Source organism: Equus caballus, chromosome 15 (assembly GCF_041296265.1).
Source record: "Equus caballus isolate H_3958 breed thoroughbred chromosome 15, TB-T2T, whole genome shotgun sequence".
NCBI lineage: Eukaryota > Metazoa > Chordata > Mammalia > Perissodactyla > Equidae > Equus > Equus caballus.
The window spans coordinates 48,852,245-48,874,899 of NC_091698.1; the positions used below are offsets into that span (position 1 = coordinate 48,852,245).

At 44.6% G+C, this 22,655-nt stretch overlaps 1 protein-coding gene across 2 annotated transcripts in view; it reads right to left on the reverse strand.

The window, feature by feature from the left end:
• Nucleotides 1-22,655, reverse strand: part of ANTXR1 (ANTXR cell adhesion molecule 1) — a 218,807-nt gene that overhangs the window by 28,054 nt on the left and 168,098 nt on the right. The gene's annotated exons all lie outside the window — the stretch shown is intronic.

Sequence of the window (22,655 nt, forward strand, 5' to 3'; positions counted from 1 at the left end):
TGTGCTAAGCATTCATGTACAATATTGTGTTTAATCAAGACCTTCCCATGAGCTCATTTTGCAGGTTCAGAGAGGGTAATTAACCAAAATCACACAGCACGTGGTAGAGCTGGGGTTCAAAGCCAGCTGTGCTTCATTGTGGAGCCTTTGTCCTTAGCCTTTCAGCTAAGCAATCCTGAGCCCTGAATTGATGTTGTTGGTACAGAAACAATGAACTAAATTGAACCCTCCCTGCTTCAGATTGTGCTCTTGTAGCATGCCAGTGGCCCAACCTCTCTGATAAAGCCTAGAGAGATTGGGGACAAGGGAGCCATTTCTGTGACCTGAACATTGACTAGCAGGAGAGACAGGAGGTCCTAAGGCCCTAAGCACTTTTGGTGGGAACTGCTGACTGGTGAGATGGACGTCAGACCTTGGCAGGAAGCTAGAACAGATTACTAAACAGATGGCTTATAAGTTCCAAAGACAGGAAACAGTGGTCATCTCTATGAACGAAGGTTTGCAGAGGGCGAATCGTGCCAAACCTCATTTTTTTTGCAAGTCTTACTAGATTCATAGATGGGGGCTGACAGATGTAGTTTATCTGCATTTCAGCAAATCACTTCACACAGATGTGGGTTGAGAAAAGACGGACAGATGTGCGTTGGATGTTTAGTTGCAATTTAGATGGTTCAGAGAAGGTTGAACAAACAGCATCCAAAGAGTGTTGATTAATGTAGCAATGACAGTGGTCATTTGTTCTGAGTGCCAAACACAGGGTCAAAGATATAGCAAGCACTTAGTAAGTATTTGTTGGTCCATGTTAAACTCATGGGGAAGTCTTTAGTGGCCCCAGGAAAGGGTTCCTTCTCTGATTTAGCAAACATTTACAGGATAGATGAGGGATTTGGGAAGTGGAGGGAACAGGGTCCGATCCTCGATGGAGGGAGAGAGAAGTCAGATCTAGTGCTGTCCATTTTTTTTTGATCTCTGCAGCCCAGCCTTCAGACATGGTGATGACTAAAGACAACCACAGCTCTTGCATTGTGTTTGGACGCACTGTGTTTCCTGAGCGCTCAGGAATTCTGAGGGGGAGGTTTAGAGACTACTGTGGGAAAACTGTGTGTGTGTGGGTTTAGTTTCCTGACCCACTGCCCATCTAGAACCAGATCATCTCCACTTATCTGTTTTTCATATTGGGCTTCTGGTAAGATTTCATTTAAAGAAGGAGTTTTTTTTGGCTCAAAATGTTTCTAAACTACAGAGTCTGATGATATCTAAGATTTCTTCTAGCTCTAAAAATTAGGTCTTTCTTAAAAATTGCATGGGAGAAGGAAGTGCTACAGGCAAGCTCTAAAAAAATATTGGCTTTATTTCCCATCCCCTTTCACCTCCTGGTACAGTCAGTCTCCTTGGCAAATCTCTAAAAGTGCCCCCACCTCCAGGCCCGCCATCTCCTTTCTTGCAAATGCTCCCTCCTAGCACCCTCTTAGGCCCCCAACAACTAGCTTTCCTGTAAGATCCTTGTATCAAATTGCCTTCTTCACTGTAAATGACTGAGGGCTTCCGTTAACTCAGGGCAGATATTTGCATCGTTAAAGAAGACTCCAACTGAGAGAGGATCTCTGATAGGTAGAGTCTTAAGCCGTGTGGTCAAGTGAGGAATTTGAGAAAGAGGGAAAGCTGCTTTGGTGGCTCCACAAATCTTGCTTAGAGAAATGTGGCCTTTCACCCAGGTTCATTAGTTCATTCAACACTATTTTTGACGCACCTCCTATGGGTCAGCATCCGACTAGACACTGGGGGTAAATATTGAGTAAAAGTAATCGCAGTCCCTCCTCTCATAAAACTTACAGTCTGGGGGGTGAGCGGCTATTTTACTTAAAAATTAATTCATGAATTCAACCATTTTTCACTGAATGCCTATTATATGCTGGGACAACAGTGAATAAACCAGACAAAGTTCATGTCCCCTGGGACTTATATTTAAAGGAGTACATAATTAAATCTGAGATGTGTGTAGTGTAGGTTAACATGGAAGTTTTGACTAGGCTCCAAGATGCAAGAGATTCTGATGAGGTGCCCAATCACCCCATGCAGATTTCCAAGGCAACATCTGTAAACTGGCTTCATGATGCGTGGACCGCGCAGCCAGATGAACGAAAGCAAAGGGGTAGGGAGAAGGATTTGCAGGGGTATTTCTAGGAGAGAACTCTTGCTGTGCTGTGAGTCCCCAGTAGCCCTGCCAGCAGGAGGAGGCGGAGGGTTCGGGTTCCGTGGACTGCCCATCATGTCTGGTGAGGTGGATGAGGACACTTGGAGAGTTTGGAAATGAGTTCCCTGAAGATGGTGAACGCAGAGTTCCATGTCTGAGAAAGCGGGAGCAGCCTGTGGCAGCAGGAGAGTGACGGCTGTGATAGGGCTGGCTGGACCATGTGTTGTGTGAGTGTCTCCCATGGAGCAGATGTGGCCATGCGGAAGGAGGTCCAGTGTCGGGTTATCTTGGATCCTGTCCAAGGTCATCTAGTGGGACAGAGGGACTTCAGCAGCAAGAAGCTAGAGGTGAATGCCAGATGCAGAGGTTGTGGAAGCAGCCACAAGCAACCACTGGGAATAAAGACCTATCCCCCCATGTCAAGGAAACTGCAGGAGAGAGGATCCAGAAGGAAGCTCCAAAGAGCACCATGTGGGAAAAGAGAGCCAGCATTAAACCCATGCCAGGACCACAGAGCACAAAGCCACTTAATGGTCCCAGTTAAAGGAAGATCTACTTTTTCTCCCACCCCTGCTCACCTGTCCCTGCCTAGGAGGCGTAAGAAATGAACCATCAAGTTGGGGTAGGGCTGAGGAGCGAAGAGCAAAATGGAGAAACAGAACAGAGACAGCCCTCTGTTTCATGGGGAGCCCAGCCCAGCCGGGGGAGGAGGGAAGATCTGACACCAGATCAGGTTTGAGGTTCTGTTGATCTCTTAGATTGGACTTTCTGAATACTGAATTTAGAGCGTGTTTTTGATTGCAGACCTGCCTATAAATTGAGACTGGGCTGAACAGTTATGGGGCCTGCCAAGTTTGCATCTGGTGGCAGGAGAAAAATCTTTCTCAATGAGTAAATTTACAAGGGGTGGAGGGAAATACGAACCAAAGTTTTGTTTTGATCATGTCACAAGTCATCTTGTTTCACATACCAGGTACCAGTGCTTAGAAGGATAGAAACCCAGTTTTGAGGGAACTGGTAACAAGGAACTAATCTGGCCTGCAGGGCAGTGAACGGCTTGGTCTCCCTGAGCTTGGGGACTCCAGCATCATTTTCTCTTCTTCTTCCTCACAGGCTCCACAAATGTCCTCCTGGACAGAGCTCTTCCAGACACTCGGTTCCTTACACACATTTAGCTCTTTTTCTCCTATAGGGCTGGCTGTGACTTAGTGTGAGACTGCTCTCGCTCTGGCTTCAGTCCTGCCCTGGCGGAGTCTTGCCGGACTGTGGGTCCTCTGGGAGCTGGCGGAGGGACCAGAGAAGCTGGGACGACCTCTCTCCCACGCTCCGCATTGGCCCATTAGTTTCAGTGTTCAGTGCCCCCTCCCACATCCCGTGGCTGCTGGCACCTGGGGCATGGTCATCTGCTCGCAACTTGTAAAAGTCAGAGGAAATGTTGACTGGAACCCAGGCCTCTTGGCATTCAGGTTCTTTCCACGAACCACATTTGGGAGACTGATTTAGGTGTTGCCCTGACGCTCTGAAATGGAATTTATGCACAAGCATGAAAGAAACACATCTGGGCATTTAACAGAGTGTTAGAGACGGGGTCTGGCAAACCCGCCAAGCTATGCTTCCATAGGATGAGCTTTTCCAGGGTGGAAACCTGGCAAGGCCATTGGCCCTTGCAGAAAGGTAACTAAGTCAATGGAAATAGACTGACATCTTACAAAGGATGGGCTCCTTGGGAAGATATCTGTTTAACCTTGTTCACAATATAAGCCATTTTGTTTGGCATTTTTAAAATGTACAGAAAAAAAAAGGTCTGGTCTATTTAGGAAAACAGGCTTATTAAATGGGTTGGCCATTTTTATGTGAGTTAGAAGCATGAAGCAGTCGTGGGAATGTTTCTTGTGTCTCCATCTCAGGCAGTTGGCCATTTGGGCAAGAGAGCGATCACACACTGCCTAGCCGTGGGAAGGAGAGCTTAAGGCAGTCTAGGTAGCGAGTGCATGGGGCTACAAGTTCGAAGTTTAAGCCCCAGCTCAAGCTGCTCTGTGGGTTTTAAGCCCATCTTGTGTAAAAAGAAGGCATTGGCTTTAGTAGAAGCAATAGCTTTAGGACTATTTAATTTGTACTTTTGTAGGTTATTTATTTTGTTTAATAGTACAAACTGTATATTTTATGATGTTGTTATAAACAACAGAGAAATGAACACATACTGTATGCTGTTTTCTTAATAGTGTAATTATATACGTAATAATTATTATAAAACACAGGTTGGGTTAAGGGGTCACAGTCGGTGCTCATCCTCAGATACAGCACCTCCAGTTAGAGCCGATGCCCTACAAATGGGCACCGGCCTTCAGCAAAGTGTGGCCTGGGGCCAGGCCCACCTCCCTGGGAATTGCCGCCCAGCTCAGCCCAGCATTTCCCAAAGGGCCTTCCGTAGGGCATTAGTCCCAAGGATGCTCTATAAAAACAGATTGATCATTTACAATTTGGGAAGTTTATTTGGGAAATCAATTGCATGATATACCACCCCTTTGGAGATTCCCAATGCAATTGGCTTATTAAAGCATCTTTGAAGTCTTGCAGACAAAAAAATCCTTTTTAACGTTGTTAAGGGTGGCATTTTCCAAACTTATTTGATGCCTATGAGCAGCTGTGGAGTAAGGGTTCCAGAAAACACACCTTGTGTGGGCAGGCAGTGGGAGCCAGTGAAGGTTTCAGAGGTGGTAGTTCATCGCTGGGAACAACTAAAGACTCCCCGAGTCAGAGGTGGGTGTGGAGTGTACGCAGCTCTGCCAAACACCTGCTGCAGCCGTTGATCCCTTGTGTTCTCCTGGGAAGAGACCGGCTGTGTTGGTAGGTGAAGAAGGGCGAGTTCTCATTCCTTAGCACTGAGAGCATTTATTGCCCTTGGGTATTAACGAAGGCTCCATGCACATGCCAAGATAATGTTTTCACTGGCTAGAGGAGGAGTGGCATATACATATGCATGCACGTGTAAACTTCTGCTGACTGGCAATCTTTTCAGATCTCATATTCCCCCTGCTTTTCTTTGTTTAGCCAAAGCCTGAGCGTCCTCTAAGGAAAAGGTTAAGTCATGCCTTCTCTCTGTGGTCTTTTCAGACCAACTCTGGCTTGCCCCCCTCGACCCATGATCTCTCTCTTTTTCATCTTTCTGTCAGCAGCCAACAAGCAATCACTTTATGACACACCATCTGGCTCATTCCCCATCCCACTGTCCCCTACTCAGGAGTGCCTGGCCCAATGCTGTGCCCCAGGGTGCATGGTACCTTTGCTGATTATTGGCATCTAGGACCTTGCATTCTTCTGCCTTTTCAGTCTCCAAATGGTAGCAGGACAAGAGAATGTGCAAATGATTCATCTCCCTGCCAGCCCCCAAATGAGATAGAGAGAACAGAAGCACTTCACTTTTATTTCCACTGAAGTGATTCTGGAGTATAGCAAGGCCTCACTGTTCATCACGGATGTGTTTCTAAAGGTCAGCATGAACAATTAAGAGGCTAACAGATAGACAGGGCAATGAATTAAAAAGCAAAACAAGGGCGTGACAAACAATGGTACTCTGCCCTAGTTTCATTGTGTTTTCTGGGCATTATTGAGAGTCTACTACTGGGTGAACAGGGATTAGGTGTCCCAGGGCAGAGAGCACTGGGAAGGACAACGCAGGAGGTAGAAGGGGCTGGAGGGACAATCAGGTCAAAAGAGGGGTAAGGCATCCATCAGCACGTCTCATCGGTTGTATGTCCACAATACTTCCAGAATCCATCCACTCCTTGCCATTTGCACTCTGTCTACCAGGCCACCACCGCCTCTCGCCTAGCACTGTTGCAACAACCTCCTCCTGATCTGCCGGCTTCCACTCTAGCCTCCCTACAATAGATTCTTCTGGTTGCATGGAGGGCAGTCTTTGCAGAATGTGAATTAGATCACACCCTCCTCTGCTAAAGCTCCACTCCATGGAGCCTTCATGTCACACCCAGAGTAAAACCCAATCCCTGGTTTACAAGCTCTGCCTGCCACGGCCCCTGCCTCCCTCTCTGGCCTCACCGCCCACCCATCTCCCGCTGCACTTGACCGGCTCTGGCCTCTGACTTCCTCCAACGTGCCAAGCTCTCTCCAGCCTTGCAGGCTTCGCACCAGTTGTTCGTCTCCTGATCTTGATGTGGCCAATTCCTTCCTGTTATTCAGATCTCACATTCAATGCCACTCTTCAGTGTCAACCTCTCCAAAGACAGGGATTTTTCTGACCCTGCAGGCTAGATAACTATTCTCTTTCCATCGCTCCACCCTATTTTAATTTTTGGCATAGCACTAAACACTTGGGTGCTGGGACTTCTAGAGCACAAACTCCATGAAAGGATCATGGCCTCCTGGTTCCCCAGTGCTTAGCACAACAAATGCATGTGTTGAATGAATAAATGCTAGTTTTTCCATTTATCAGCTGTGGACCCTAAGCTCTTGAGTCCTCTGTAAACAGAATTTCCTCATTTGTAAAATGAAAATGAGACCATCTAAATCAAAGGGTTATTGGAGGAAATGCATTAAAAAATAATTTCAAATTATAAGACTCTTGGCAAATACTAGTTACCATTATTGCTCAAGTCAAGTCAGTTTCCTTTTTGGGAAAATGGGAATAACTAACACCTTTCTAGGAATTTTTCAAAGATAAAGTAGAGCCAATAATCCAATAAATGTACAAATGCTTAGAACAGAGTTTTAACTGCTACAAGCCCTTTCTTCCTTGTGCTGATAGTGGAGGGAAGATTAAAAACAAAACCTCAACACACTGGTTTGGAGCATGTAAGACTTCTGGCCAGGAACAAGAAGTTTGGGATAGGAACTGGCCCAGAAACACAGACACAGCTGATCTAACAAAAAACAGGAAGGGCGGACAGAGACCCATAATTTTTAAAATTCTCATTGTGTCCACGAAGTAGAAACTGTTGGAGGACTCAGGGCCTGTAGGAAATCATGTCATCGCAGTTCTCACAGTGTCTTCCAGGCGAGTCCTCTAGACCAGCAAGGTCCAGTAGAAACACAACACAAACCACCTGGGTACCTTTCAGTTTTCTAGTAGCTACATTTGTAAAAAGTAAGAACAAAGAGGTGAAATTAATTTTAATAATGTATCTTATTTAGCCCAATACACCGGAATGTTATCATTTCAACATGTAATCAATAGAAAAATTACTAAAGAGATATTTCACATTCTTTTTTTCAACCTCATCTTTGAAAACCCAGAGTATATTTTACACTTCCAGCACTTGTCGTTTCTAACTAGCCACATTCCAGTGTGCAACAGCCACACACGCCTAGCGGCTGCTTTACTGCACACTGCAGCTGTAGACTTCACTTTTGAGGTGTTCGAGATATAAAAACATCTTTTGCTACTGGTAGGGGTGAAAAGGGGAGGTCACAAATATTTTCTTAAAACTGACTCCATTTGTAAGCCCACCGAGTTGCTCAGTGTTCTTTTGCACATGGAGGAAAGCTCTGGTTGACTCTGGCATTGGCCTAAAAGAAAATTCTTTAATTTAAATCCTGTCATGGCAATTCTTTTATCTTCTGATCTCCCTGGACTTTTAAAGGCATACAAAACTGTATTTGAAACTGTGTCTGTCTGTCTATCTATTTGACTATCTATCTATCTATCTATCTATCTATCTCTTTATCCATCTATCACATATCCATCTACAGAATGATAGTTAGGAAGATTACTCATTTAAAATCAAATCACATCCCTCTCCTCTAACCCTAGTGTTACTGGGGAAGATTTATGAAAAGCTGTATTTCTTCAGGGACGGACTGTTTGTTCCAAGATTTACAAAGCTAGAGAACTTCAATAATCAAATGGCTGCCATTAAAAAAAATCAGTAGTGGTTAAGATCATGTGCTATGCTTTGGCGGAACAGGGTTCATGGGTTCGGATCCTGGGTACGGGCATACACACCTCTCATCAAGCCATGCTGTGGTGGCATCGCACATACAAAATAGAGGAAGATTGGCAACAGATGTTAGCTCAGGGCCAATTTTCCTCACCAAAAGTAAAAATAATAAAATAAAAATCAAACTTGGAAAAGGATTAGACTAAGCATATTATCACGGAATGGACTTGGGAGAGCAAGAAAATCAAGCAATGTTATCCAAAAGTCATTGTGCTCCTTTGACACATAAATCTATTATAGAGTCTTGGACTTTTTGGACAAGGATTGGTTGAGTTTTATAAAGGAGAGGCACCAAAGCCTGGCCGTGGATGATGCTCTGAGGGGCAGAACATTTATTCCACCTTAGAGTCTACAGCAATCTTAAAGCACAGCAACACTGCTGGATAAAACTGGAGTTTTTGCACTGGCGGGTTAAATCTTTTGGAAGCTTTTGAGTGGCCTGGTGTGGGATGTAGACATGTGGGTTGTTGGCTTGATGCTAATTACTTACGAGGTCCAGTTTTTGCTAGGAGATTCTGTTTTGATCCATTAGCAAACAGATTTGCAACTTTAGGCCACCAGCAGAGGCTCTAGTGCGAAACAAGTCGTGCAGCTGATGGGGTGCAGTGGGAACCATGGGCTATGGGGAGTTCTCATGTACTTACTCCTGGTTTGGAGGGATTCCTACTGTTTACAAGCACAGAAGGTGGCCTCCATTCTGTAGCTTCCTTGGCAATCTCTGAAGGACCACATGGTCTCCCCAGGCCTATAGATGTATTGGGGCATTGAGGCAATGGCCTCAGGAACTCTGGTAAGCTTCCTCCCATCCCCAAAGGGAAAAACACTCATTCTCCTTTCCATTTCTCTCTACCTCCACGCTAAGCAACCCAACCTTGCTTGGTCAGAACTACTTCCCTTGCTAGAAAGAGAAAGAAGAGGAACACCTTCTGTCTTGTATAGGAAAGATTCCACAGTGGACTTTCCAGTGGGTCCCTTTTATTAGTTATACCACTAAGGGGAATGGATGTCTGTTATGATATCCAATTTTCCAGACTCTGTGACATTTAGAGTTTCCCGTTACAAATCACCTTCAGTGAGCAGTAGAGAATACGGAAAAGCTTACACAAGATTTACTTACATTTGGAGCTTGTATTCAAATCAGAGACAGAGTCCTTGGAAATTAGGTATGTAAGTGAATACCTGGGTGTCCACTGCTAGCACTACACCATTCAATGGGCAAACTAATCTAGATGCTGGGGGGAAATACAGGAAGGAACAGAGGGGCTGAAGGCTGGAGGAGTGAGCACTCCCAATGCTAACTCTGCCATCACTGTGGATTCTGAACACGACTCTGCTCTTGATGGTATTAGCCAAAAAAAAACCAGGGAAAAACACCAAGACATTAAACAAATATCTTAAGAATGAATTTGTAAAGTGATACTAGCAAAGTCTTAGAGAGTTATTTTTCTATTAAACTTTCTATTTTCAAACAAATTTTACAAAAAGTCAAAGTTAATAAATGGCAATGATAAAAAGTATGAATAGCAACTGTAATGAACGTTCAGCGTTTTAATAACACTTATCAGCCTCATTTTGCCTGAAGATGCCCCTAGAAGACTTTGTGGACTCTCGCTATTAAGAGGCAGAAAGTTTATTGAGACATCTTTGTCCACTACTAAAATGTGGTTGCCTATAAGGGGAATGTTATAAAAGTTTATAAACAGCTACGACCACCTGGGGGTTGCAGAAACGTCATAATCCCTGAGATGAGGAAACAAACTGAGCCACGTCCTCAGTGCTGTGAGGGAAAGTAAAAGAATATGCGCTATGGTTCTTTTTCTCAAATCACAGCTTATTCAGGAAATGAAAAGTCAGTATTGACTTTAAATTAAAATGGTGCTATGGGGCTGGCGCCATGGCCGAGTGGTTAAAGTTCTGGGTGCGCTGGCTTCGGCAGCCCAGGGTGGGCACGTTTGGATCCCAGGGGCAGACCTACTCCACTCATCAGCCATGCTGTGGAGGCATCCCACATACAAAATAGAGGAAGATTGGCACAGATGTTAGCTCAGAGCCAATCTTCCTCAATAAAAACAAAATTAGAAAATAAAAAATAAAGCAATAAAATGGTGTTGAACTTTGTGGCAGTAGCTGCAAGCATAGGAGGAAGGAAGGGCCAGACAATGAGCAGGAATTGGGGGAGGGTCTTGGAGGAAGTGGGACTTCAGCTGAGTGCTGAGTATTGGGAAGAGGTTGCTACACATGGGGCCAGCCCCATGGTGCAGTGGTTAAGTTCGGCATGCTCTGCTTTAGCAGCCTGGGGTTTGTGGGTTTGGATCCCTGGTGTGGAACTATACCACTCATCAGCCATGCTGTGTTGGCGACCCACATACAAAACAGAAGAAGATTAGCACAGATGTTAGCTCAGGGCTAATTTTGGTAAAGCAAAAAAAAAGAGGAAGACTGGCAACAGATGTTAGCTCAAGGCAAATATTTGTCACCAAAAAAAAAAAGATGTAAGTATACAAAAGGGTGGAGAAGGCAGGTGGGGTGTTGTCCCCCGAGCAATGTCAGCCTGGGCCTCCTCTCCCATCTGGGCCTTGACACATGCTGTTCCCTCCAATCAGAAGGCGTTTCCCTCACTTCACTGGGAGAGCTCATCCTTCATGTTTGGAAGTCTTCCCTGATGCCTTAGTCTGGGTTAAATCTCCTTGCTCTATGTTTCATGGAACCCCAACTCCCCCTCTCCACCTCCCATACCACTCATCACATCGAGTTGTAATTTAGCGCTTTTCTGACTACTCTAATGTACAGTCCACAAGGGCAGGGATCTTGCCTCGTTCATGCTAAATGCCCTCTGCCTAGCTTGATGCCTGCTGTAGAGGAGGACGCAATGGCTGAATGAGTGGGTGGACTCTGTCCTAAACACAGTGTTGGTAGTAAAGGAGGAGGCAGGGGAGAGGTGGATTCAGGGAAAGCAAAAAATAATATGAGGTAATTTGGGAGCACAGCACACTGTGCAGGAGGCCTGGCCAGTGTGAGAAGGCATCAGCAGTTCTGTCATGTTGGGCAGGGTATAAAAGTGGAAAGGTGTGGGAGATGGGAGAAGGTAGGAGAACAGAAAGGGAGGTGGTTGAGTGTCAGGGACTAACTCTGCCTTCCAAAGTTGGGTCTGGTCCTACCTTCTCCTCAAGAGATCAAGGCTGATCACGACTCCCGCCCTCTTCTCTCGGCCTGGGTGAGGACTCAAGGAGAGTCAGACCAGGTACGGCTGGTGGGTTCTGGTCCTGCCACTTCTGCTAATGCCCTTTGTGACTTTTAACAGAGCAGGGACCTTATTATCTGAGCCCATGTTCCCAATATGCAAAAAGAGGATAAAGCAAGGTGGTGATGGAGAACAAATGAGATAATATACCTGGGAGTGCCTGGAGATCTCTCCACCACCTTTCCAGACCTCAATTTCCTCACCTCTAAAACAAAGGGACTGGGATTATGTGGAATCCTCAATCCATTCCTGAGACTGAGGATCAGGTTGAGGTGGGATGGCCATGGAGATGCCAAGGGAAGATAGGGGTGTGTGTGGATGTTCTACAGCAGACTGTCTCTTCTCCACCCTGTAAATTCTGGAAGACCATCTCCTTGGTTAGATTTTGCCATCTACAATTCAACCCAACATTTTAGGCCAAAGCAGAACTCCCCGCCAGCCCGCGTTAGGATGATTCTCAATTGAAGCCTATCACAGAGTCGTGGACTATCCCTCGAGATGGTCTTTCCCAGTGCCTTCAGCTGGAGGAACAAGCCCATGGCAGCCAAGGGGCTTCATATAAACATCACGTTTGAGCAAAGTAGCAAACATCCTAAAATGTCATGCACTTGGGTGGGATTGTGACCCTAGAGCTGAGCCTCCCTCCCTCAGTCCTGATTCTGTTTGGAAGGAAAAAAATGAGGTCAGAGAATGTGAACAGGGCTGTCTTTATGACCCAGCCCGGTCTTGTGCAGCCTCTAGTACTCACTTCTCTGCTTGCTATTTGCAACTTGATACGGGACTTGACCTTCTGTTGATGCAGCTGTTTGGGAGATGAGGCAATGCAAAGGTGAAAGTCCTAAGAGAAGCTATAAAATGATGATGATGATGAGTGCGTGTGGAAAAAGGGGGGGTTAGATGGCGGGGGATTGGAGATGAGAGGGAGAGCGAGAGGAGAGGGAGGGAGATGGAGAGCCCTCAAGCACATTAATTGCCTTCACCTTTATTTAGAGAGACCTCCTACTGTGGGGGAAAGAAGTTGGCGCAAAAAAAATTCTCAAGATGCTATATTTTGCAGCATCAACTTAGGTTTGACTTCTCTGAAAAAAGTTGACTTTGGAGGTTTTGGGTGCAGTTTGGCTTTTGCTGTGGACAGAGGACATCTTAACTTATTTTTTAAAGTCAGGAGGGTATGCCAAGAATTCTAAGTACTCGTGTCCTTCTCCAATGAGACAGTGAAGGAAAGATTTCCAAGGGTGAGAACTGAATGAATACTCCTGGGAATTCAAACATCCAAGGAAGGTGCTGTGCCAAAATAAATCACACCCTCTAGGAACATTTCCTATCATTTGCTCCCCCCTCCTCTTTTGCTTAAATGATCTACTCTTAGAAAAGTTTATAAAAGGTCAAGAGTCAGTGGCCAGCAAATTGGACTTTCTCTCCAGATTTGTTGGGAACTACAGGCTGGTTTCAGACGCTGATAGAAACTTGGAAGCTCTCTCAATGTTTCCTCAATGTCAAAAGCCAAAATAAAGCTTATCGTCTATTGTGCAAGAGGAGATTGACCTTCACATAAAGGCTTGGATCTGTAGATAACGTGATTGTGTTAGTCATTGCTGATTTGAACATGAGATGAATTCTGAGCAGAAGTTTTTCATACATGTTGCCATGTAACTAAACTTGTCTGAAATCAATTGCAATTTTCAGGGGAAAGGAAGGGAAGAAAATAAACTCCCATCTACTTGAATTATCTACACTTGCCATTTTATTTAATCCTGAAAATACTCAAAGAACTAGGGATTATGAGATCACTTTTACACATGAGCATATTGAAGCTCAGTGAGACTGGTTAACTTAACTAAGGCCACAAAGCAGCACTGGCATTGAACTTGGGTCTCCGATGCTAGAACTATCGTTTTCTTTCTCCACAGCATGCTGCAAGTAATTTCAGATAGTGCCACTTCATCTATGTCTTTTCATTCTGTACATCACCATTTAAATTCAAGCCTCATGATCCATGCTTGGACCATTGTAATAGCCTATTAACTAGTTATCAACATATTAGATCCATTGTTCCTGAGCTTTAGTAGAACAATTTTAATCTAGCTTTTCTGCAAGACAAGACTTTTGTGGTCAAATTTTAAATATAAATTAAAAACAATTAAAAACTCTATTAATGTCTAGTTAAACCAGAGCTTGGTAAAACTTTTGAGAAACTTTGTATTACACTGCATTTATTAAAATACTACATAATTTGGCACTGTAATATTTATCCCAGATGAAGATTATCTCACAATGGTTACAGAATTAAGTCTAAACTTTTTAGTCCGACCATCAGAGTGGTGAAATCTCATCCATGTTCACTGTCCAGCCTTATTGGGCGCCTCTTATGCCCTCCATCCAGCCTGAGATGTCTCTTTGTTGTTCCGCAGGTGGCCATGGGCTTTTATGGGCTGCATCCTGGTCCTAGAGACCTGCTACCTCGGCCCTTCTACATCCTGTCTACTTGACTATGTCCTGACTTTCCTTCAAAGCCCTATTCAGGTCCTACCAACCCCTGAGGAAGCCTCTCGTGCTCTCAGGCTGCCAGCGATGACCTTTCTCTGTTGCGCTTCTTTCCGTCAGCTCTCTCTAGGTCTGCCCCAGGGGCTGCCTCGACCGCCATCCATTCTACCTCCTCCACCAGGAGTCTGTTCTTTGACATCTCCTGCTTGTCTGCCTTTTCCACAGAGTCCGTCACGGCACCTCAGCACCACAGGCTGATGATCACCGTACTCAGCGAACTGAGTGAACGTTTCCTGCTCTTGCGTTTGCTCTGTTCATGTGATTTTCGACAATCAGCATTGTCAGAACAGAGGAGTTTACGAGAGATGCCATGAAACAAATTCAGAGGAAAACTGAAGTTAGGAGTTTCAAAAGCAAAAGCTTTCTCTGTGAAAGAGAAATGATGATGCGAACTGCAGGATCCAGGGGAACTTCCCACAGAGAGTCAACCAGCTTTGTGTATTTTGGATGCCAGGACTTGCCCGAGTAATCAATTCTCACCTAGCTGTTTGGTGTGTGTTGGAAATCTGACCTGCTGGTACCCACGCCTGGCGGATCTGTTGTTTCACCAACAAGCAGTTCAAATGTGAATGTTCATTTCTTTACACAGGCACCCACCTGCTTTAAACTTGCCAATATTCAGGAAGGAAGGTCTTACCAGTACTCATAAACTAGTGGCTTTAATTATTTTAATTGCCTAGAAAGCAAAGTGATTTTAAAAATTGTTTGCCCCTTATGTTTATAGCATAAAATTAGATGAAAGAATTAGACACTAAATTATATACAGTATGATCACAACTGAGTAAAGAAAAAAGATAATATAGAATAAAAACTCCATTACCTAAGAACGCTTTCTTGGTGAGTACAAGAAATGGTGAAAAAAATGTTACAGGGGATGATAAAATGGGGAGAACCTTTTGGACCAAGCAATATTTTCAAAGGAATCTAAAGCAGTCTTTGAGAGGAAATAAATTGCTTTCTGTTTTCAAGTGATGGGGGCCAGCACTAGCTCACATGGTGCCGTGGTGGGAATCAGGGAAAGGCAACCCTCTCTGAGGCGGGATGGATACCCGTACCAGGAGCCTGACCTGTCCAGTGGTGTGCAGGCTGGACCTCCATCATGAGTACAGCTGACACATCTGAGTGCCTGTGTGCCCTGCAAACAATTTCTTTGAAAATGGAATTGATCTTAAAAAGTAAAGATGCCTTGCCCTGCCTGTCTCACTCTAGACCCGGTCCTGCTCCCGGCCATCTCACCTTGGATGTCCCATAGGTACCTCATCTTCCCTCCCAAAGCTCTTCTCTTTCTCTGCCCTCATCTTAGTGAATGGTGTCACAGCCAGCTCGGACACTTAGGCCAAACCCTGGAGGTCCTCATTGACATCCTTCTTTCTCATCCTCCACCTCCAGTTACCAAATCCAGTCATTCTATTTCCTCAACATCTCTTGAACCCAGACTCTTTCCTCCTTGCCTGTCACTGCTTCTGTTCAGGCTGCCCTCATCTCTCGTTGTCACCATCTCCACAGTGCAGCCAGGTGACTTTTCTGAAACAGAAATCTGATCACACCCCTGCTTAGAACACTTGCAGTAATTCCTCACCATCCTCAGAGTGGGCTCCCATGAGCAGACCCCTGCGCCGCCTCCTCTCCCCGCTCCCTGCTGCACTGGACCCTACTCCTTGCGTCTCCCCGGAGGAGCCCCAGCCTATCTCCAGATCCTTGCTCAAGCTTCCCTCTCACTAGACTATCTTCCCTCCGCAACTCCTCTTCTGGTCTCAGCTTACATGTCACTTCCAGAAGCCAGTTTTGACTCGAAGGCTGGTGAGATGCCCTTCCTGGGCATGTTCCCCACACCTCCTGTACTCAGTTCCATCACAGCCTTTCACACGGGGTGGTGCTTCAGGACATGCCCGTTCATCCCTGGTCCTCAAGGGCAGGGACATGGCTTATTAATCGGTGAGCAGCCAGCACCAACCCAGTGCTTGGCTCTTGGAAAGTGCTCAAGAAGTATCTATTGAAGATATGAAGGACTTGAGGAATCCCTAGTGTGGACTTTTAAGTCTGATAGTCCTGAATCTAAGCTTTAGCTCTGCCCCTTACCAGCTGTGTGTCCTTGGGAAAGTTCATAACTTCCCCTGAGCCTCAGTTTCTGCTCTATAAAATAGAGATCACAGTCATTCCCAAAGTTATTTTGAGTGGGTTTGTGCTTCCATACCCATCTGCAGTTAATATAATGCTTGACCCTCTCTTCTCTTCCAGATCATACACTGAACTCCAGGAAGCCAGAATTAAGTCCTATTCTAATTGGTATCCTTAGTGCCTGGCTCAGTGCTGGGTTCTTAGAGGGAGCACAATAGATGTTTGATGAAAGAATGTTTGAGGGAAGGCAGCCAAGGTAAAGGGGGAAGAAGAAAGAGATCGTGATGCAGGCATTACCAAGGAGGGAGAAAAGAGAAAGAAAAAAATAGAGTGCTGACACCTTCCCTAAGTCTGCTTGTGGTACAGGAGGCTCGCCTGCTTTCGAAGGACCGGGCTGAGGACACTCTCTCCCCTCGGAGATAACTCACCCCTGTGACAGTAGGGAGACTCAGTGCCCATGTGACCAGCCTGGCTCCCTTATTGGAAACAGCTGCGCAGACAGCAGCCCTGGGGCTGGAGTTCTAGGGGAGGATTTCATAACCTCTGGCGCTGTGCTTCAGATGCATTTCAAATATTGTTTATGTACATTTACATGTGTATTTCCTGGGCCTCTTCTAATTGCAAGGAGGCCCAGCCTTGCAAAACAAGCTCAGAGTGTGACTTAGTATTTTGTTCTTGCTGATAGTAATGGAATGTACCAGCCTCTCCATGCCAGATCTGAGAGACGCCAAGGAGCTGAAAACAAAGAAGGCATCCAATCCCAGTGAGTTCCTCCTGCAGCACATGGCGGGGCGGGGGGGAGTTCGAGTTGGGGTAAACATGACTGGAGAGGGTTGAGACTGGTTGATATATTGATCAAATTCCATCCATAAAAGACACATGAGGCAGAGTTATATTTTCCCTTTTCCATTCTCTGTACCTAAGCAGTAACAATAATACAGGAGGCAGAATCTATGTTAACCATCTTCCTGGTGGGAAAGGGACTGTGGAAAGCATGAAGATGTAATTATCCATTTCCCTCATGCCCATGAGACGTAGGTGTAGGGTTTATGAAGGACTGTGGAGAGTTGCCTTCAAGTTGTTCCGAGAAGGAAAGAGAAGATGTTGCTTTGGATGAAAAATAGGAGATTTGACCAGATCACTAGTTCTCAACCCTGGCTGCCATTAGAATCACTGCGGAGCCTTTAAAATCCCAATGTCCAGACCTCATCCCAGTCTAATTAAAGAAAACCTTTGGGGCAGGACCCTGGCATCAGTGCCTAAAGCTGGAAAATCACTGGATTCCATGAAATCCGTGTTTGAAAATAGTAATCTAGGAACAGAACTGTCTGTAGCTGGGAAGGACTCCTCTACAGCTGGTTGGGACTTAATATTTAGATTTAAGCTAGATAGTCATTCCCCAGTTGTATCAATAGGTGTTCTATGGAGAGATACAGGAAAGCAGTGGATTTGTGGGCAAATAAGTATAGAAATGTCGACTTAGAATCCCAAGCTCTTGGGGTTAGAGGGACCTTGGAAATCGTCTAGTTCAATGTATCTCACTGGTTCTCAAAATGTGCTCCCCAGACCAGCAGCATCAGCATTACCTGGGGGCTTGTTAGGAATGCTAATTCCCAGCCCCCAGTCCAGAACAGCTGAATCAGAAATTCTTGAGTGGGGTCCAGCAATCTGCGTTTTAACAAACCTTCTGGGTGATTCTGTGCTCAAGTTTGAGAACCACTGATGCGCTACAAGAATCCTGGGCTATACCCCAGCCTAGGTGTTTAACTCATTTTATCTTTGTTTGGTAAGAGGGAACTCACTAGTCTCTGCAGCAGCCCATTCTGTTGTTCAAACTTGTCCTTCTGTTCTTTAAGATGAAATCTGCTTCACCGTAACTTCTACCTGTGGCTCTAGTTCTGTCCTTTGGGATGACCCAGAGAAAATCCAAGCCACGTTCCACAGTTCAAAGAATTTAAGATAATGTTCCAGTGCTTAGGATTTAATAAAACCTATGGCTGATAGCTCCAGAAGGCACTTTTCCCAAATTTCCAATAAAATAACCAGGGAGATATAGAAAATGTGCCAACTCACGTGACCACCAAAAACTAAGACTGAGGGAGTAGAAGCAGTAGAAGAAAATTTTTGTGAAAATTACGTTCTCTTGTAGTAGGGAAGACCATTCTAAGTTTGACACCAAAGGAAGAAATTAAAAGATTTATAGATTTGACTATAAAGTTATAGATAACTTCAATATATATATATATTTTTTTAAAGATTTTATTTTTTCCTTTTTCTCCCCAAAGCCCCCTGGTACATAGTTGTATATTCTTCGTTGTGGGTCCTTCTAGTTGTGGCATGTGGGATGCTGCCTCAGCGTGGTTTGATGAGCAGTGTCATGTCCGCGCCCAGGATTCGAACCAACGAAACACTGGGCCGCCTGCAGCGGAGCGCGCGAACTTAACCGCTCGGCCACGGGGCCAGCCCCAACTTCAATATATTTTTAAAAAGTTAAAAGGTAAATGACAAACTAGGAAGAACTTTGACTCTCTAGATATTTGGCTATATATATAATGTTGGATTTTATATAAGATAAGCACCATATACATAATACATAGCACAGGGTCTGATGCATAGTAGGTCCTCAAAACATTTGATTAATGAATGAAGATGTGTTAAGCAAATGAACATATAAAAATCAATGCTAAAATATCCAATCGAAAAATGGGCCAAGGGCATGTACAGGCAATTGACAAAAGAGAGAACAAACATTTGAAAAATTGTTCCACCTCAATAACTAAAAATGCAAATTAAATCAGCACCTATCAAATAGTTAAGTTTAATTACGTTGGTGAGCATCTGGGGACATGGACTTTTCATAGGTGCTACTGTGAGGATTAATCCATACAATGTTTCAGCAGAGCAATTTGGCAACATGTATCAAAGCTTTAAAATTTTGCATGCCATTCGATCCAGCAGACAGCTGGACACTTATCCTAAGGAAATATTCATGGATGTGCACAATACTTTGGTAACAAGGATACTGTTAACACTTTCATTTATAAAAATAAACACTTGGATGGGCCGGCCTGGTGGCGCAGCACTTAAGTTCACGCCCTCTGCTTTGGTGGTCTGGGGTTTGCCAGTTAGGATCCTGCGTGCAGACCTACGCACTGCTTATTAAGCCATGCTGTGGCAGGCAATCTAAATATAAGATAGAGGAAGATGGGCACAGATGTTAGCTCAGGGCCAATCTTCCTCAGCAACAAGAGGAGGATTGGTGGCAGGTGTTAGCTCATGGCTAATCTTCCTCAAAATAAATAAAAAAATAAAAAAGACACTTGGAAATAAACATCCAAAAAGAGAAGATAGATAGAAATACTATGTCACAGATAGACAACAGAATATGACATAGCCATTAAAATGATATTATACAAGGATACGTGGTGGCATCGGAAGATTATTCCTTGAATATTTTTAAGTGATAAAAAATAGGGTACAAAATGGGATGCATAATGTGAGAACCAAGAAGTGACCAAGTCAAAGCTCTCAGGGTCCCTTTAAGTCTTCTTTCTCAGACTGAACCCTCCCAATTCTTTCAGCCATTTGTCCCTGAAAGGTGAGCAAATTTTCTGAACTCAAAGAGTGGCCCAGGTGTGTAGGAAGCCTTGGAAACCATTCTGGAAAATGCTCATGGGGCACAGCTTCTGATTTCCAGACTTTCTTGCTTAGTCTCTGTGAATGTGCTCTGCTTTGGCAACGCCCCCTTGAAAGCATGGGTCTGGCCAGCAGCTCTCTGTGTTTACAGGGACACCATGGGGACAATGAACAATATTACCAAGGTGACAGTTCTTAGGTAGAGATGATGAGAAAGGTATTTCAAGGAGAGAAACTAGAATATGCAAAGGCACGGAGACACAAAAGTTTCTGGCACGTTCAGGGATGGGTAAGCCATTCCATGTAGCTGGAGCCTATTTGGGGTGCTGGGGAAACCTAGGGTGAGCAGCAGATGAAATGGAAAGGGAGGTCTTTGTAAATCAAGCTAAGGATTTTGGGCTTTTTCCCAGTCTTCGCAAGTCTGAAGCCTCAGAATGGCATTTGGAGATCTGCGCTTTTGAAAGAGCACTGGTGGCTACATTGGAAGCAAGGGGATGGTTTAAACAAAGGTTTAAAGCATATGCTTAGCAAACTTTTTAAATTTTAGGATCAGATGTGTTGCTGGTTTATTATTTAAGTGGTTTCTTCTGGTTCTTTCTCTTTCATGTTGGCCCAGGTTCTCCTGGTGGGCTCCAAGGAGCAACAGGACAGTGAGCCCACCCCAGGCAGAAGGAGGGAGACAGAGGGTAGCAGATAGAAAGCATTCATGTCTCCTGCTGTCATCCCATTCATATCTCCCCTGACCTGGGGCTCGGACAGCTCTGAGGAGGTGGGCACCAGTCCCAGGGAAGGGTGTGGCTCTGGGCCCAGGCCCCCCCCAGCCATCTGCTCTGCGGTGGGGGCTGGAGTGCTGAGCCCTTTCAGCAGCCTCAAAGGCTCTGTTGGTGGGCCTGTGTCTGCAACTGTAGGGCTGGGGTGGGTTGCCTAAGGGTTGGATGGAGCAGACAAGAGCTGAGAAGGAAGAACTGCCAGGTTTCTGTGAGATCAACATGTATTTGAAAGAATTCAGAAAGGAAGTGAGAATGTAATTAGGTGATTTTTGTTTTTGTTTTTGTTTTAAAGGAAAATTCAGAACCTGTGACTCTTGTTCACGAGCACATGCCTGGATGTAGTCATTTTGAGTTTATGGAAAATGTGGTCAGCCCCATAAATCAGGGCTGAGGAATTCTTACAGTCACCACTGTGCGAGTAACACAGGTCTGCAGTGACTCTCCTAAGATCATGCAAAACAGAACAGAATCAGCATGGAGACAAAGCACAGCATCATCCTCTCTTCCCTGGAATTCTCTCCTGAGTTGCCAAAAGGTAGCTCTGAATTCCCGCACCTACCTAATCTGTGACCCTTCTGGGGTAACTCCATGGAAACATCAAGATGTCTATGGCTGTTGCCATGACGACAAGGACACAATTCTCTGCATCTATTTCTCCCATATATTTTAAATTTTTAGCAGGATTTTTATAAAGAAAGCCCATTTAAAAGTCAGCTGGACAGTCATAACTTATGACAGTGCTGAGAAGATGTTCAAATGTATACTAATTCTTAGACCTCATGTAATTCAAATCTATGATGTTGTGTGATTGGATAATGAAAGTTCAAGGTGATCTTGTGTTTCTCAAAAGCACATGGAACAGCTTCAAATGTTAATACAAACTTTCATTCAGAATTAGTAAATAACAGATTCAATTTAGGTGTGATTCATTGGAGGAAATTCCATCAGTTTTCATTCCATTGCTGTTGGGTTTATCCAGGCAGCCTTGCCCCCAAACAGTGTTGGTTCTCACATCTTTTACATAATATTTCTTTCTCCTCTTTCTCTTTTGTACACCACTCCCACTTCTCAGGTTGACCCAGTTTATGAATTTATTCCTGCCAAACTGCTCCGTGAAGAGCGGAATGTTAACAAATTTTAGTGGAGATGTTTCTCAGGTGTCCTGAAAAAAATGGGCTTGTACACTGTACCAGCATGTTCTGTCACAAAGAATAGTACTGTTGAACCTGAGGTTTAGGTATCTTACTGTTTTTTTCTTCATTTGTTAGATGAGTCTGAGGCATGCTAAAAAAAATTTCTTAATTTTCCACAGAAACCAGATTTATAACTTAGAAGGCCAAACACCACCCCAAGGACAAAATTTATGGCCTTTGCTCATTTCTGATAACTATAGAGTTTGTACTTTAAAATTTGCTATAGCAGGGTGCTCTTATTGACTTTCACAGACAAAATACAAATTCCATATGCCCTGAGGGCCAAGTCAGGCCAGCATGTGTATGACCTGGCTTTTTTCACACCATACTTGCTTGCTGTTCCTGCCACAACCTGCAGTGGGAACAGCTAATTGGGCAGTAGCGTGCACAATTTATGAAACTTTAGACCAAATCCTGTCGGCCACAATCCACTCAGTGTTGCCAGGTGCAAAGGGAGAGGGGCCTGCCTGACAGGCTCTGCTCTGGTGTTTTATTAGTTGTGCTGTGTTGAAGAGTGGGCAGGGTAAAGACGTGGGTATATCTGACACACATCAATTACAGTATGGTTCGAATTTTTACATTGACCCTCCACAGACAGTAGAAAAGCACACATTAAATAATCATAATAATATTTGCCATGGATTAAGCATTACTATGTGTTCACCACTGGGCCAAATGCTTTACAAACATTACCTTCTCCAGCTAGCCACGTTATGATGTAGTTATTGTCATCTACTTTATAAAGATGAAGTTCAGAGAGGTTAAAGGACTTGCCTGGAGTTTTCCAGCCGGGAAGGAAGACCCGAACGTGCCTGATTTGAAAGGAGCTCTAAATTAGACACCTTTCTTCTGCTTTTGGGTCAATGTGCCTGATTTCCAGAGAAGTGGACGGAAGATGCAGGTGGCTGGTAGTTGAGGGAGGGTTTGGTCCCAAGCTTTGCTTTGTAAAACTGATGGAAGAGAGACTAGCTTTCACAAGAAGACATAGCAGTGGTGTGATTT